Here is a 12,281-nt window from a genome sequence, read left to right as displayed (position 1 = left end):
GAGAAGTTCACATTTCCCTTAATATTAAAATTAATTCATTCCTTTAATATGAATTGGGCATCTAGTATGTGCCAGTTATTGGATAAAAGAGATTTTTACATACTGAGGTATGGGGAAGTCATTCTGGCTTATACATGAGTTAACTTGAATTTTATGCTAACTACAACAGCCTATTTGTGGCCTATCATATGTACATTGTACATCTGCTTTAATTATTAAAGAAAAGGGTGCACTGACCAGAAGTAAAGAATGTCCATGTTAAAAATAAAAATTAAATCTCTCTCCTCCTGGGATGCCAATACTGGTACTCCTTCATTGATAAGATTCCCTTCCCAGGTGCCAAGGCCATATTGACTCACCATGTACGTGCTGATCTGTTTTTTGAAACCTTGAAGAAATGTATCCCAGACTTGTTTAATGTTCTTTGTTCTGACAAGACATAAAACTGTGCTGAAAACCATGCTTCTCTGGAGCAGTTCCTCAGAATTATCTGAGAGGCTGTCTTCTGGCCTATAGTCCTTAATTTGGCTGAAATAAAACTCTTTTCTATTCCTATTATAGATTGTTTATTGATTATTTTCATGGACATACTGTTATCTATCAACCAAACAGACAAAAATCTCTGCACTCCTATTGGCCTTAAGTTCGAGATAGCTAAATTATAAGGACATCCAGTCTTTCCGTGGCCAGCCTCTCAAATGGTCCCCAATAATCTTTACCCCCTGGTATTCACACGCCATGTAGCCTCTCTCATACTGAACCAGGGTGGTCTATGTGAGCTCCAGAATGTGTCAGAAGTGATGTATGACACTTCTCAGACTGTTATAAGAGACTCTGTGGCTTCTGTTTTGGTCTCTCCCTTTTACTCTCTTGGCTCACTTGCTCTGGGGGGAGCCAGCTGCCACCTTGTGAGAATCTTGCAGCCTGTGGAGAGGTCCATTTGGTAAAGAACTAAGGTCTCCTGCGAACAGCCAGTGAGGAATGAAGGAATTTCGACAGGTCTATTTTCCCCCAAGAGCCAACCATGGTGCCCCTAATCCTCTGAACTGGGTCCTGGCCCAGTACTGGTCCCGGGGTGGGTCATATTCCGCCTTGCTCCAGAAAATGCGCAGGACCGGCAGGCATAGTATTAATACACACACATCCCTTCAGCCCTAACCACCAACCCAGTCTTCAGTGTGGAGGGGGCCCATGCCCTGAAATCACCTTGAGGTAGCAGGGACTAACTGGTCAACCAGTCCCCTTCAGACTTGCCGCCTGAAGAGACCCCAGGCTTCTCCTGCAAAACTATAGCTCTCGTGTCTCTTATTAGAGGACACACCCGTCCCCCACCCGCCCCCCACCGCCGGCCTGCCCTTGGCCGTGCAGTCCAGTATCCTCCAGCTCTGCCTTCAAGGGGAATATGCGCATTTGTGTAGATTAAGCCTTGTCCCTGGACATTCTACTGTCGTAACCTGGCCTCTCCTAACCCTTACAGTGTCCCAGATCCCTGGCCATCCCGAACTGCTCGGCACCCGCATGCGCAGTACGCATGCCGTCCGCAGACCTGGGACGGCGGGGGCGTCCAGGTCTGCGGAGGTCTGCACAGTCACCACAGCAACCCCTCACCCCCATCACTCTGAGTGGGCAGAAGCAAGTTGGCGACAGTCCACATTTGAGCTTGCTGCCTGATTGGCTCCGGGCTTCTCCTGCAACCAGGACTCCGGGGTGACTCTTAACTGGAGGATTCCCTGGCCTGCCCGCCGGCCCCGCCCCTCCCCACCCCACAAGGCATTCGGGTAAGCTTGAGCTCTATTCCCCATTGGGGAGGCTAGGGTTTGCTATTAGGCGTACGACTTGTCCCCCAAGAGTCCCCTCCTGTGTCCCAGCCTCTCCAGACCCCTTTCCTGTTCCAGATCCCTGGCTATCCGGAACCACACAGCAGGTGCCTGGGCAGTACACACCTTTTCAGGAGGCCTTGGGAAGCTGGGGCCCTTCAGGCCTCTGATAGCATAGCCTGGCCTAACCACCCGGATATACACCTCTTTGGAGGCGGCCCACTTGAAATGCATTTGATACTGGGCTGCAAAGGTAGCAACAGTAATTCCCTAATTTGGTTTTGTGGCTGATGGGGCGCTGGGCCTCTCCAGGAACAAGGGATCCCCCATTGCATGTCATTCCTGGAAGCTCTGCTCCCATCAATCTAGACTTGAGAGTTCCTGGGATGAATGGCTTCAGGTTAATGGGAGGCTTGTGCGGGAGCTGCACACTGACAGGGTTTTTTTAGATGATCTTCCTCCAGCCCTAGTATGACTGCAGCTTCAGCCAACGACAGCTGCCTGCAACCTCACCAGATATTCTGAGCCCGAATCTTGCAGCTAAGCCACTCCTGGGTTCCTGCCTCAGAGAAACTGTGACATAATAAATGTTTGTTTTTTTGAGCTGCTAATACTGGGGGAATTTTTTTACATAGCAATGAATAACTAATAGGTTTTTTTATTCCTAAATATGCATAAGGACTCCAAAGTTACTCATCCAAGAATCACAGTGCTCCCAGAGGGCCAGAATTTGGCCTTACTCCTCAAGGCTAGGCTGATCTTGCTGAGCTGTATCAGTTATTCCTCCTGTCGTATTGTGTTGTGTTGGGGCTCATCCAGGCAACCGGCTCCTGCAAGTTTAGTCTGGCTGTTTCATTTGCCACCACTGTTCGTTCCTATATTTTCCACCTGGTTATTTACCCAGGTGGATCTTCAGTAGACCAGGAAAACACTTCTCTGATATATTAGTCATGAGCATCCCCAGCACAAAAAAAAAAAAAAAAAAGGAGCCTCCTAGAAAGTACAACTCTTTAGTGATATTACAGACCCATAGCCATTTTCCCCAAAGCACAATCATAATGTCAAATTGACTTAGTAGGAAGGGATTCTACCATTAGCCATACTCTATACCCAGAACACTCCCCGCCAACAATCTAGACAAAGATATAATGCTTGTCAGCAGTCCGGACCTCCCCCGCTTGTATAGCGGGTTTCCTCTTGGGCCTTTATTGTCCTTTCATGCCACCTAAGCTTGGTCGGTATCATCTCTGTTCATTCTACCCCATGTTTTTAACTTTGAACCTTGGAGAAGGAGTGCCAATCCTAGTCCTTTTCCTCCCAGGAGGCATCTTTGCCTTTTGTAGATTTATGAATGCTAAACAGTATGTGGAGGAACAGTAGTGCCCAGTTCTATCTGGCAGCTTCCACGATCCAATGATACGTTGGGGAAGGGCTAACTAACTTCCCCTTCCGATGATATTTAAACCCTAAATTCTTGCCAGCCAAAAATATCCTCAATTAACAAATTATGTAGCAAAAGCCTGTTGATTTAATCAATAAACTAAATTTAAATGATTCTCCTGATTCTTGATGTTTTAGGTTATTACCACCACACTTCCTTGTGCGTAATGTAGGCAAATTAAAGTTAATTTTATTATTTTTCTTTTCTAATAATGGAGTCACCCTAAACCTTAACCTTTAGTGTGGAAATTCAAGAAGTCTGAAGTGATCAGGGAAGCTCTCTGGCAAATGCACACAGGCATTTATCTCCATATCTCCAAACATCATTTGAGCATCTTCCCGTGGATGAACAGCCTGCCAAGAATTGTTTGGGTCTTTTTCATCTTTGCAGGCTTGTTGGTGATGATACCTTTCAGTTATTCCTGTAAAAGTTTCTGCCCTCTGCCAAATTGGACCATCTCCAACCACAAGATATAATTATTTCTTATACCTACAGCAAAATGAAATCAATCACACCTTTAACCATTTTGATTCTCAGGCAAATTATGCAGGCTTGCCAAGAGCTAGCAAACACGATAGTCAGCTTTTCAGACAAAAGACGGGAAAAAAATGCTGAAATCTCTTTAGGGAAAATCTTCTGCGTACGATTTCATTTATGTTGGGGACAAAGTGGGAGTGACATCAGTCTGAATTTAATTTGGGTGGACAGTATTTACACTGAGAAAAAGAAGATTAAGGTCCCCCAACAAATCATTTGAAAGGAAATGGATACAATTTACCTGACACATTTAGTTTGTCATCTTCAAGGCTGCCTCCGGCTGACCAGCTGTATAAATCAGGGCAAAGTGGTAGAAACGACATTCTATCCAGAATTGAGTGAATTTCTGTATAAGTGACAGAGCAAGATGACCCCAAGAACAAGATGGCTCCCAAGAATGTGTTGATGGTGGGATTCAAATTCTAAGAAAGGTAGCTCTTGAAACTTTATATACGAACTTTATTAATGTTAATTTTAGGCAATTGATTGAAATGTCAGTCTTCCTCATTGGCTCATGTGATGGTTAGTTTTATGTGTCAACTTAGCCAGGCTCTAATGCCCAGTTATTTAATCAAGCATTAATCCAGGTGTTTCTACGAAGGTATCCTGCAGATGTGGTTAACATCTAAAAATCAGTTGACTTTACGTAAAGGAAATTACTCTCAATAATGTGGATGTGCCTCATCCAGTTGGTTGAAAGGCCAGAAGAGAACAAACTGGGGTTCCTCAAAGAGGAAGGAATTCTGCCTCACGACTGCAGCATCAAATGCAACCTGAGTTTCCAGCCTGCCGGCCTGCCCTACGGACTGTGGACCTGCCAGCTTCCACCATTGAGTAAGACAATCCTTTGAAAAAAAATCCCTTCCATCCTCTTTCGCTGGAGAACCTTGACTGATACATCTAGTATCCAACATACATTTAGGAAGCTACTGCTACCGTATTTAGCTAACTATAACACCGCCAGTTGGTCGGTGTTTCCATTATGCAATGTGCAGGAACGGCTCTCTTCTCTGCTTCATGTTGTTTCATGCAGTCCCAATTTAAACACACTTAAACGTTTACATTTTTATGCAGAAAACTGTCATCTTGGCTCCCCGTTGCTTCCAAATGAAGTTCAGCATCCTAATATTTATGAAGAAGTACCTGGGCTGGAGTTCACTCCGCTCACAGATTCACTGTGATCACGTAGAACTGCATAACTGAGAACCAAAAGTCCTCCATTCCGTTGACTGGGGCACAATGCGTGGATGAAATACCCAGCGGATCCCAACAGAGGCTTAAAGCTAATGGGAAGGGAGCATATCTTGGTGTTTAAAAGGAAAGCTTAGTGAGTATTCAAGAGCCAGGAACCCTAGATTTCAATTCCGGTTTCTCCAGTCATTAGCTGTAGCCATAGACAGGCCAAGCATCAGGCTTGTCCTCAAAATGAGGATAATAAAAAACCACCCACCCCCAAGAATGGTGAGAATCAATTGATATCCGAACTTGAGCTGCAAAAGTGTTCCAGGAACGGGGACCCGTGCCAGGGCCCAAGAGTGGGCTCTTGTCTAACACTCAGAAATGAATTGTCTGAGAGACACACGTACTGACAAAGCAAAAGACATTATTGGAAAGGGGCGCCTGGGTGGAGAGCAGCCGGGTAAGGGACCCCAGGAGAACTGCTCTGCCACGTGGCTCACAGTCTAAGGTTTTATGGTAATGGGGTTAGTTTCTGGGTTGTCTCTGGCCAATCATCTTGCTTGGCCCATATTCAGTCTGACTCAGGGTCCTTCCTGGTGGTGCTCGCATCTCTCAGCCAAGATGGATTCCAGTGAAAAGGATTCTGGGAGGTTGGTAGGACATATTATAGACTGGCATCTCCTCCCTCCTTTCGGCCCCTCCCAAATTCTCCTGATTAGTTTTCGGTGGCAGCACCGTGTTCCTTATGGGGACCTCTTGCTGCGAGAAAACTCATGTGAGTGGTTATCGTTGTGCCTGGCTAAGGCGGGTGGTTTCAGTCAACGCTTCCCTAACAAAAGCACCATTCAAAGTTCTATTCATAAGCTTCCATCAGTGTTACCTTATTCCCTTTGGTCCCCTCAACCCCTGTGGGATAATACCCAGAAGCAGAAAACTGTACAGTGAGAATGTATACTAAAGGTTATTCCTATGCTCTCCTCTGCTTTAGTTCCTGCTAGAGTTATGACTCTATGGAAAAGGGAATATTGTATATTTAACACCTCCAGACACACACATTTATATGCAGCCATGGATGGTTCAATTTAGCTGCTATCTACTGAGATGTGTCATTGTGTGGAAAACAGAAATATGACCCCAGTTGCTGCCCTCAGGAAAGTGGGATCTTGTTGAGATAGATGGTACAATTCTATACCAAGGGTAGCTAAGCTGAGGGACCTGGCCAAGAATGTGCTCCCAGGAGCTGCGCTCAGAAAGCTGTCAATGTGCAGGTCCTTGCCTGCTGGGATCAGACTCCACGTGAAGGAGGGAGACAGTACCAACAATGAAAGAGGATTTGTCCAGAGAGCAATGAGCCCAAGGAGATGGATGAGGGGATATTCTTAACTTTGAAAGGAACAGTCATGGTTTCACAAAAGAATGGATTAGGAACTCCATTCTGAGTCAGAGTAAAATGGAGAGGTTTCCTCTCAACTGGTTCCCAAGCACTCAGCAACTTTTATCTTTCCCTAGAAAGATAGGAAGGGAAGGTAGAAAGGGAAGTTAAGCTCTCCACCCCCTGTGATATTGCAATTTATAATAAGAAATATATATTTTGTCTTTGTCCCCATTTCTGGCACAGAGATCCTAAAACCCTTGGAATTTCCTGTGATGAGAGGGATAAAGGCGCCTTGTGTTATATTAACAAGGTGGCTTTTGGACCCACCTAAGTATGGGGCCTGGCTACCAGAAGGACCAGTCATGTGATTAGAGGATTGGAACTTTCAGCCCCACCACATACCCTTTGCTTCCACACCGCACCTGAGACTCCCAGGGAGGGGAGAGTTCAATCACCAATGCCCAATGATTTAATCAATCTTGCCTATGTAATGCAGCCTCCCTAAAAACTCCTGATCTACAGGGTTCAGAGAGCTGCGACATTGTGAACACGCGGAGATACGGGGAGAGTGACAAGCTCAGAGAGCATGCAAGCTACACGCCCTTCCCCATAGCTTAACCTGTGCATCTCGTCCATCTGGCTGTTCCTGAGTTAGACTTTTATAATAAACCAGTAATCTGGTAAGTAAAAATGTTTCTCTGGGTTCTGTGAGCCGCTCTACCAAATTAATGGAACCCAAGAAGGGGGTCATTGGAACCTCCCACCTATAGCCAGTTAGAAGCACAGAGAACAAGCAGCAGAAACTGGGTGGGCAATCTTGTAGGACTAAAGCCCTTAAGCTGTGGGATCTGACGCCATCTCCAGGTGGACAGTGTCAGAAGTGAGTTGAATTGTAGGACAACCAGCTGGTGTCAGAGAATTGCTTAGTGTGGGGAAAAAAACCCATATGCTGGAGTTGCATGCAGAATCATACCACTCCTTGGGGGTGTGAAGGAGCCTCCTGCCTGAGGTGGGAGGAGATCTGAGAGAAGAGGGCATGATTAGACATATGGAGTCTTTTTTTTTTTTTTGCGGTTACGCGGGCCTCTCACTGTTGTGGCCTCTCCCGCTGCGGAGCACAGGCTCTGGACGCGCAGGCTCAGCGGCCATGGCTCACGGGCCCAGCCGCTCCGCGGCATGTGGGATCTTCCCGGACCGGGGCACGAACCCGCATCCCCTGCATCGGCAGGCGGACTCCCAACCACTGCGCCACCCGACATATGGAGTCTTAAACCCTCTGGCTGATTCTAGTTTAGGAAAGATACACAAATCACCTGCGTATGAATTAGAAACCCATATTTGGTCTGACTCAGGGTTCTTCCTGGTTGCGCACACATCTCTCAGCCAAGGCGCATCTCTCAACCAGGGTGGATTCCAGCGAGGATTCTGGGAGGTTGGTAGCACATATTATGGGCTGGCGTCTCCTCCCTCCTTTTGGCCCCTCCCTAATTCTCCCCGTTAGTTTTCAGCGGCAGCACTGTGTTCCTTATGGGGACCTCTTGTTGCGAGACAACTCATGTGAGTGATCATCATTGGGCCTGGCCGAGGTGGGCGGTTTCAGTCAATGCTTCCCTAACATCTCTGGGCCTGGTTTTCTAATCTATGAAGTGAGGAGTTTGGACTAAGTTAGGTTTGGGGGAAAAAAAACGTTCTTCTGAATATTAATAAATTTTATATTTAAGAAAGGTCTGAGAAACTTAATTTAAGAAAATGAAGGAACGTTCTCTCCTGCAGAAGGTGCCTTGTCAAGGTGTTTAATATGTTACTGTGCATTGTGAAGCGCCAAAAGGCAGATATAGTATACAGTATTTCCCAAGGGATTTGCTCATAAAATCACATGTGCATGGAGCCTTTCAATCAGTAGCAATCTGAGGAACTTACTTTGAGAAACACTAAACTAGATAATCTGTAAAGTGTCTTTTAATTCTAATATTCTTTTTTTTTTAACATCTTCACTGGAGTATAATTGCTTTACACTGTTCTGTTAGTTTCTGTTGTATAACAAAGTGAATCAGCTGTATGTATACATAGATCCCCATATCTCCTCCCTCTTGCGTCTCCCTCCCACCCTCCCTATCCCACCCTTCTAGATGGTCACAAAGCACCAGCTGATCTCCCTGTGCTGTGCGGCTGCTTCCCACTAGCTATTTATTTTACATTTGGTAGTGTGTATATGTCCATGCCTCTCTCTCACTTTGTCTTATTGTATCAAGCTGGAATGGGATGAAGAAAATGGGCCTGTGTCAGGTACATTAATGACATGCTAAAGTGGGAAACATGTTTCATATTTACCAGTATCTTCTTTAGACTTTTTTCTCTTTCTAATGGCAACACCATTCTCACTGTCAGCCCAGCTGGAAACTTCAGTACTTAACAGGCAACCTTGACTCTCAGCTGTCAGTCTATCCATTGCTAAATCCTGATAATTCATCCTTGGTGTTATCTCTGAAACTCATTTCCAAGTCAGTAACCATGCCCCCAGGCTTTACTCACGGACCTGTTTCTTGATTGTTGCTTCACTGGTAGAAACACTGAAAATCTCTGTAACTTATGAGGGCATGAAAAATCTCCTTCTCTCTGCTTGTCTATTCTTTACCACGAAGCCAGAGATTTTTCTTCTAAACCATGAATCTAATCAGGTTACTCACCTTCTCAGAAATCTTCAAAGGTCCCACAGTTGTTACAGAATAAAATTTGAAATTCTTCAAGGTCATTCATGCTCTAGCCCTAACTTACCCTACATTTCCTATCTCTACGAGCCAAGTTCACTCCTCCTTAAAAACATCTTATTTCATGCCTTTTCGACTCTGTTAATATAATTTTCTCTCTTGGGATTCCCACCTCTCTTCTCTTGTTATCAAAACATTTGTCTCCCATAAAATATTAGTATGATTCAAGACAGTTCTATCGCCGCCTCTTCTTTGAAACTTCCCCTGAGCCCTTATTTAGCCATGCACTCTCCCTTCTCCATATGTGGTTAGAACCTCCTTTATCTAATGAGTCCCCCGCCGGTATTATAGTGATTTGTAAACTCATGCTAATCATTTTTCAAAGCTTTTTTTAAAGCTCTGCCTCCAGTTCCATTATACCTGATCCCATTCATTTGCTCGCTCATTCAACAACTATTTATTGTGTACCAGGCACTGTGGAATATAAACAGGGGTAAGATCCTGCAACCAGTCCCTTTGTTCCCCGCAGGACAGCTCCAGGTGTTTGAGGGGAGGCTCCAGCGGGCAGCCCATCAACGATCTCCCACGTCCTTCCCAAGCAGCTATGAGCAGAGCGCACTGCGCAAGCCCCGAATACCGCGCTGTGATTGCTCCTTTGGCCAAGGTGGTAAGATTCTCTCCTTTGAGATCCTTAATGATCCTTAGAACTCAACATTAAAAAAACACCTGTCCTTTGATCAAACCTCCAAAGCCTCATTTTCAGATTCATCCTATTAAGGCTCTGAAACAAGCCTATACTCAACACGCTGCAAATCCTCGCGCACTTACTAGAGTATTATTTACTGTAAAAGTGTGCGATAAACACACAGAAGTCCCCAAAGCTGAAGGCTGGAAAGATGCAGTAGGAAGATAAATAAGCTTTGATGATGATTTCAATGGATGGTAATTTCTTGCTTCCACGGATACTCCACAAACACAGCTGTCAGAAGTGCGCTGTGTAAATCAGATGCTAATTAAATTAAATTCCCACTAGAATTAAGGCAGCAAAGCATTTTGTCTTGTTTTCTTGCAACCAGGGCTCTCAATCAAGACAGCTGGGGCACTGGCATTTCAGGTCCGTGGAGGAGACAGCTGCCATGAAGCAAAGCAACTGCGCTCATAGTTAAATTGCCATCGGTAACAGGAAAGTAGATGACATTTTTGACAACACTAGTAACGTTTAAAACGTGAACCAACTAGTGGAAACAGGGCTGGTCTAGGAAAGAAGGGACCTGGGTTCTGATGCAAGTTTTGGCAAAATCATTTTACAACTCTAGCTTCAGTTACCTGCTTCCTGGCCCCCACCTCCCATCCGCCCGTCCTTCCTTCTTTCCTTCTACTGAATATTTATTGAGTGAAAACTACTGACAGGCCATGTAGTGGGTCCTGGACATACAACAATACAAAAGACACTCGCTGTCCTCTGGATGCTCCTGGCCTTTTTGAAGAATTAGGAAGTGGAATTCTGTGATCTCAGCATCTTCTGGGACTTAGAGCTTATCATTCCAAATATGATCTTTAAGAAACAAACAAAAAAATATGATCTTTCATTCAACCAGCATTTAGGTAATATCAACTCTGTTTTTCAGAGTTCCATCCCATCTCTTTGTTGAAGGATACGGAAGACACATCCCTGCCCTTGCCTTTAGTTTTTAGAGTATGGTTAGAAATAAAAGCACGCATGATTGAAACAACATTTGAAATATTCCACAGCTACAGATAAGCAGATATAAGAAAAATATTACATATATTATGTAGAGAAGTATTGAGGCTAAAGCTTGGGCAAGGAGTCATTCAGTGAATGCTTTTTTTCACTCATTTATTCATTCATGAAACATTTACTAAATACCTACTATGTGTCAGATTCTGGGCTGTGTGCTGGGGACACCAAAGAGACAGTCTCTGCCTTCAAGGAGCTTCTAGTTAATTGGAGAGGCAAATACATAAAAAGTTAATTATAATAAAATGTGGTTACAGCAATGATAGAATCATTCGAATAGGATGCACAGGGAAGATAAGTTTTCTTTAAAAACAAACAAACTCAAAGGACTATTGAAAGTATTTCAACTCCTCCATACTTTCAATTGCCTCTAGATTTTGTGTTCCACAAATCACTCCCCATCAATACTCTAAGACAAAATTCTGGTGGAAGGTAACCATGTATGGTATATTTACAAGAAAGACCCCAGGATAGGGTAGCAATCTCCCTCCCAAACACAGTCTGATACAAATATTAATATTTACTTATTCAAGAATACATAATGTTACAACAATAGAAAAATGGAAAATCAAACTGGGATATTCATAAAATGGAATACAACCCAGCGATCAAAAGGGATGAACTGCTGATATACACAACAAAATTGAATCTCAAAAATATTGTGCTGAGTGCAGCAAGCCTTAAACAAAGAGTACGTACTATGTGATTCCATTATTATAAAATTTATTTTATAATATTATTATGTAAAATATTTTTATATAATTTTTTATTATTTTTATTTGTTTTTTATTATTTTTATTTATTTTTAAATAATTTTATTACAAAAATCACATACTATGTGATTCCATTATTATAAAAATCTAGAACAGGCAAAACTGATCTATGGTGGAAAAAAATTAGAATGGTGGTTGCCTCTGGGAAGTAGGAGAGGGGATTGATTGGGAAGGGGCATGAGGAACCCGGAGCGGGGGTGTCATGGTAATGTTCTGTACCTTGATAGTGGGTTAGATCATGTACACAGGTGGAGTCATTGGATTACACAATACATAATTAAGATTTGTATTACCCTAGATGGAATAAACCAATATTGAACTCGAGGTAATGATCTGCATGCTGAAGTATTTAGAGGGACGAGTGCTGATGTCTGCACTTTACTTTCAAATGCATCAGAAGTAAGATGGATTAATGGATCGATAGAGGAGTGAATAGGTGGATAGAAATAAAGCAAGTCTAGTAAAATATTAATGGTACAATCTAGCCAGTGGATATCAGGGTATTCACTTATAATATTCTTTCAACTTGACTGTATTTCATAATAAAATTTGGGAGGTGGAAAGGATACATGATGTTCTCAAAGAGTGGGAGTGACAGCTGTTTGGCACTCTCTTCTAGAAACCGTGCATCTCCCTAGAGTCCTGGTATAGGATCGAGCCCCTGGACTCCTGTGAGGCAGTGGTTCTTAATC

This window comes from Delphinus delphis, chromosome 1, assembly GCF_949987515.2.
Source record: "Delphinus delphis chromosome 1, mDelDel1.2, whole genome shotgun sequence".
NCBI classification, from domain to species: Eukaryota; Metazoa; Chordata; class Mammalia; order Artiodactyla; family Delphinidae; genus Delphinus; species Delphinus delphis.
The sequence above is the reverse complement of the archived record's forward strand: the minus strand, read 5'-3'. Positions refer to the sequence as shown.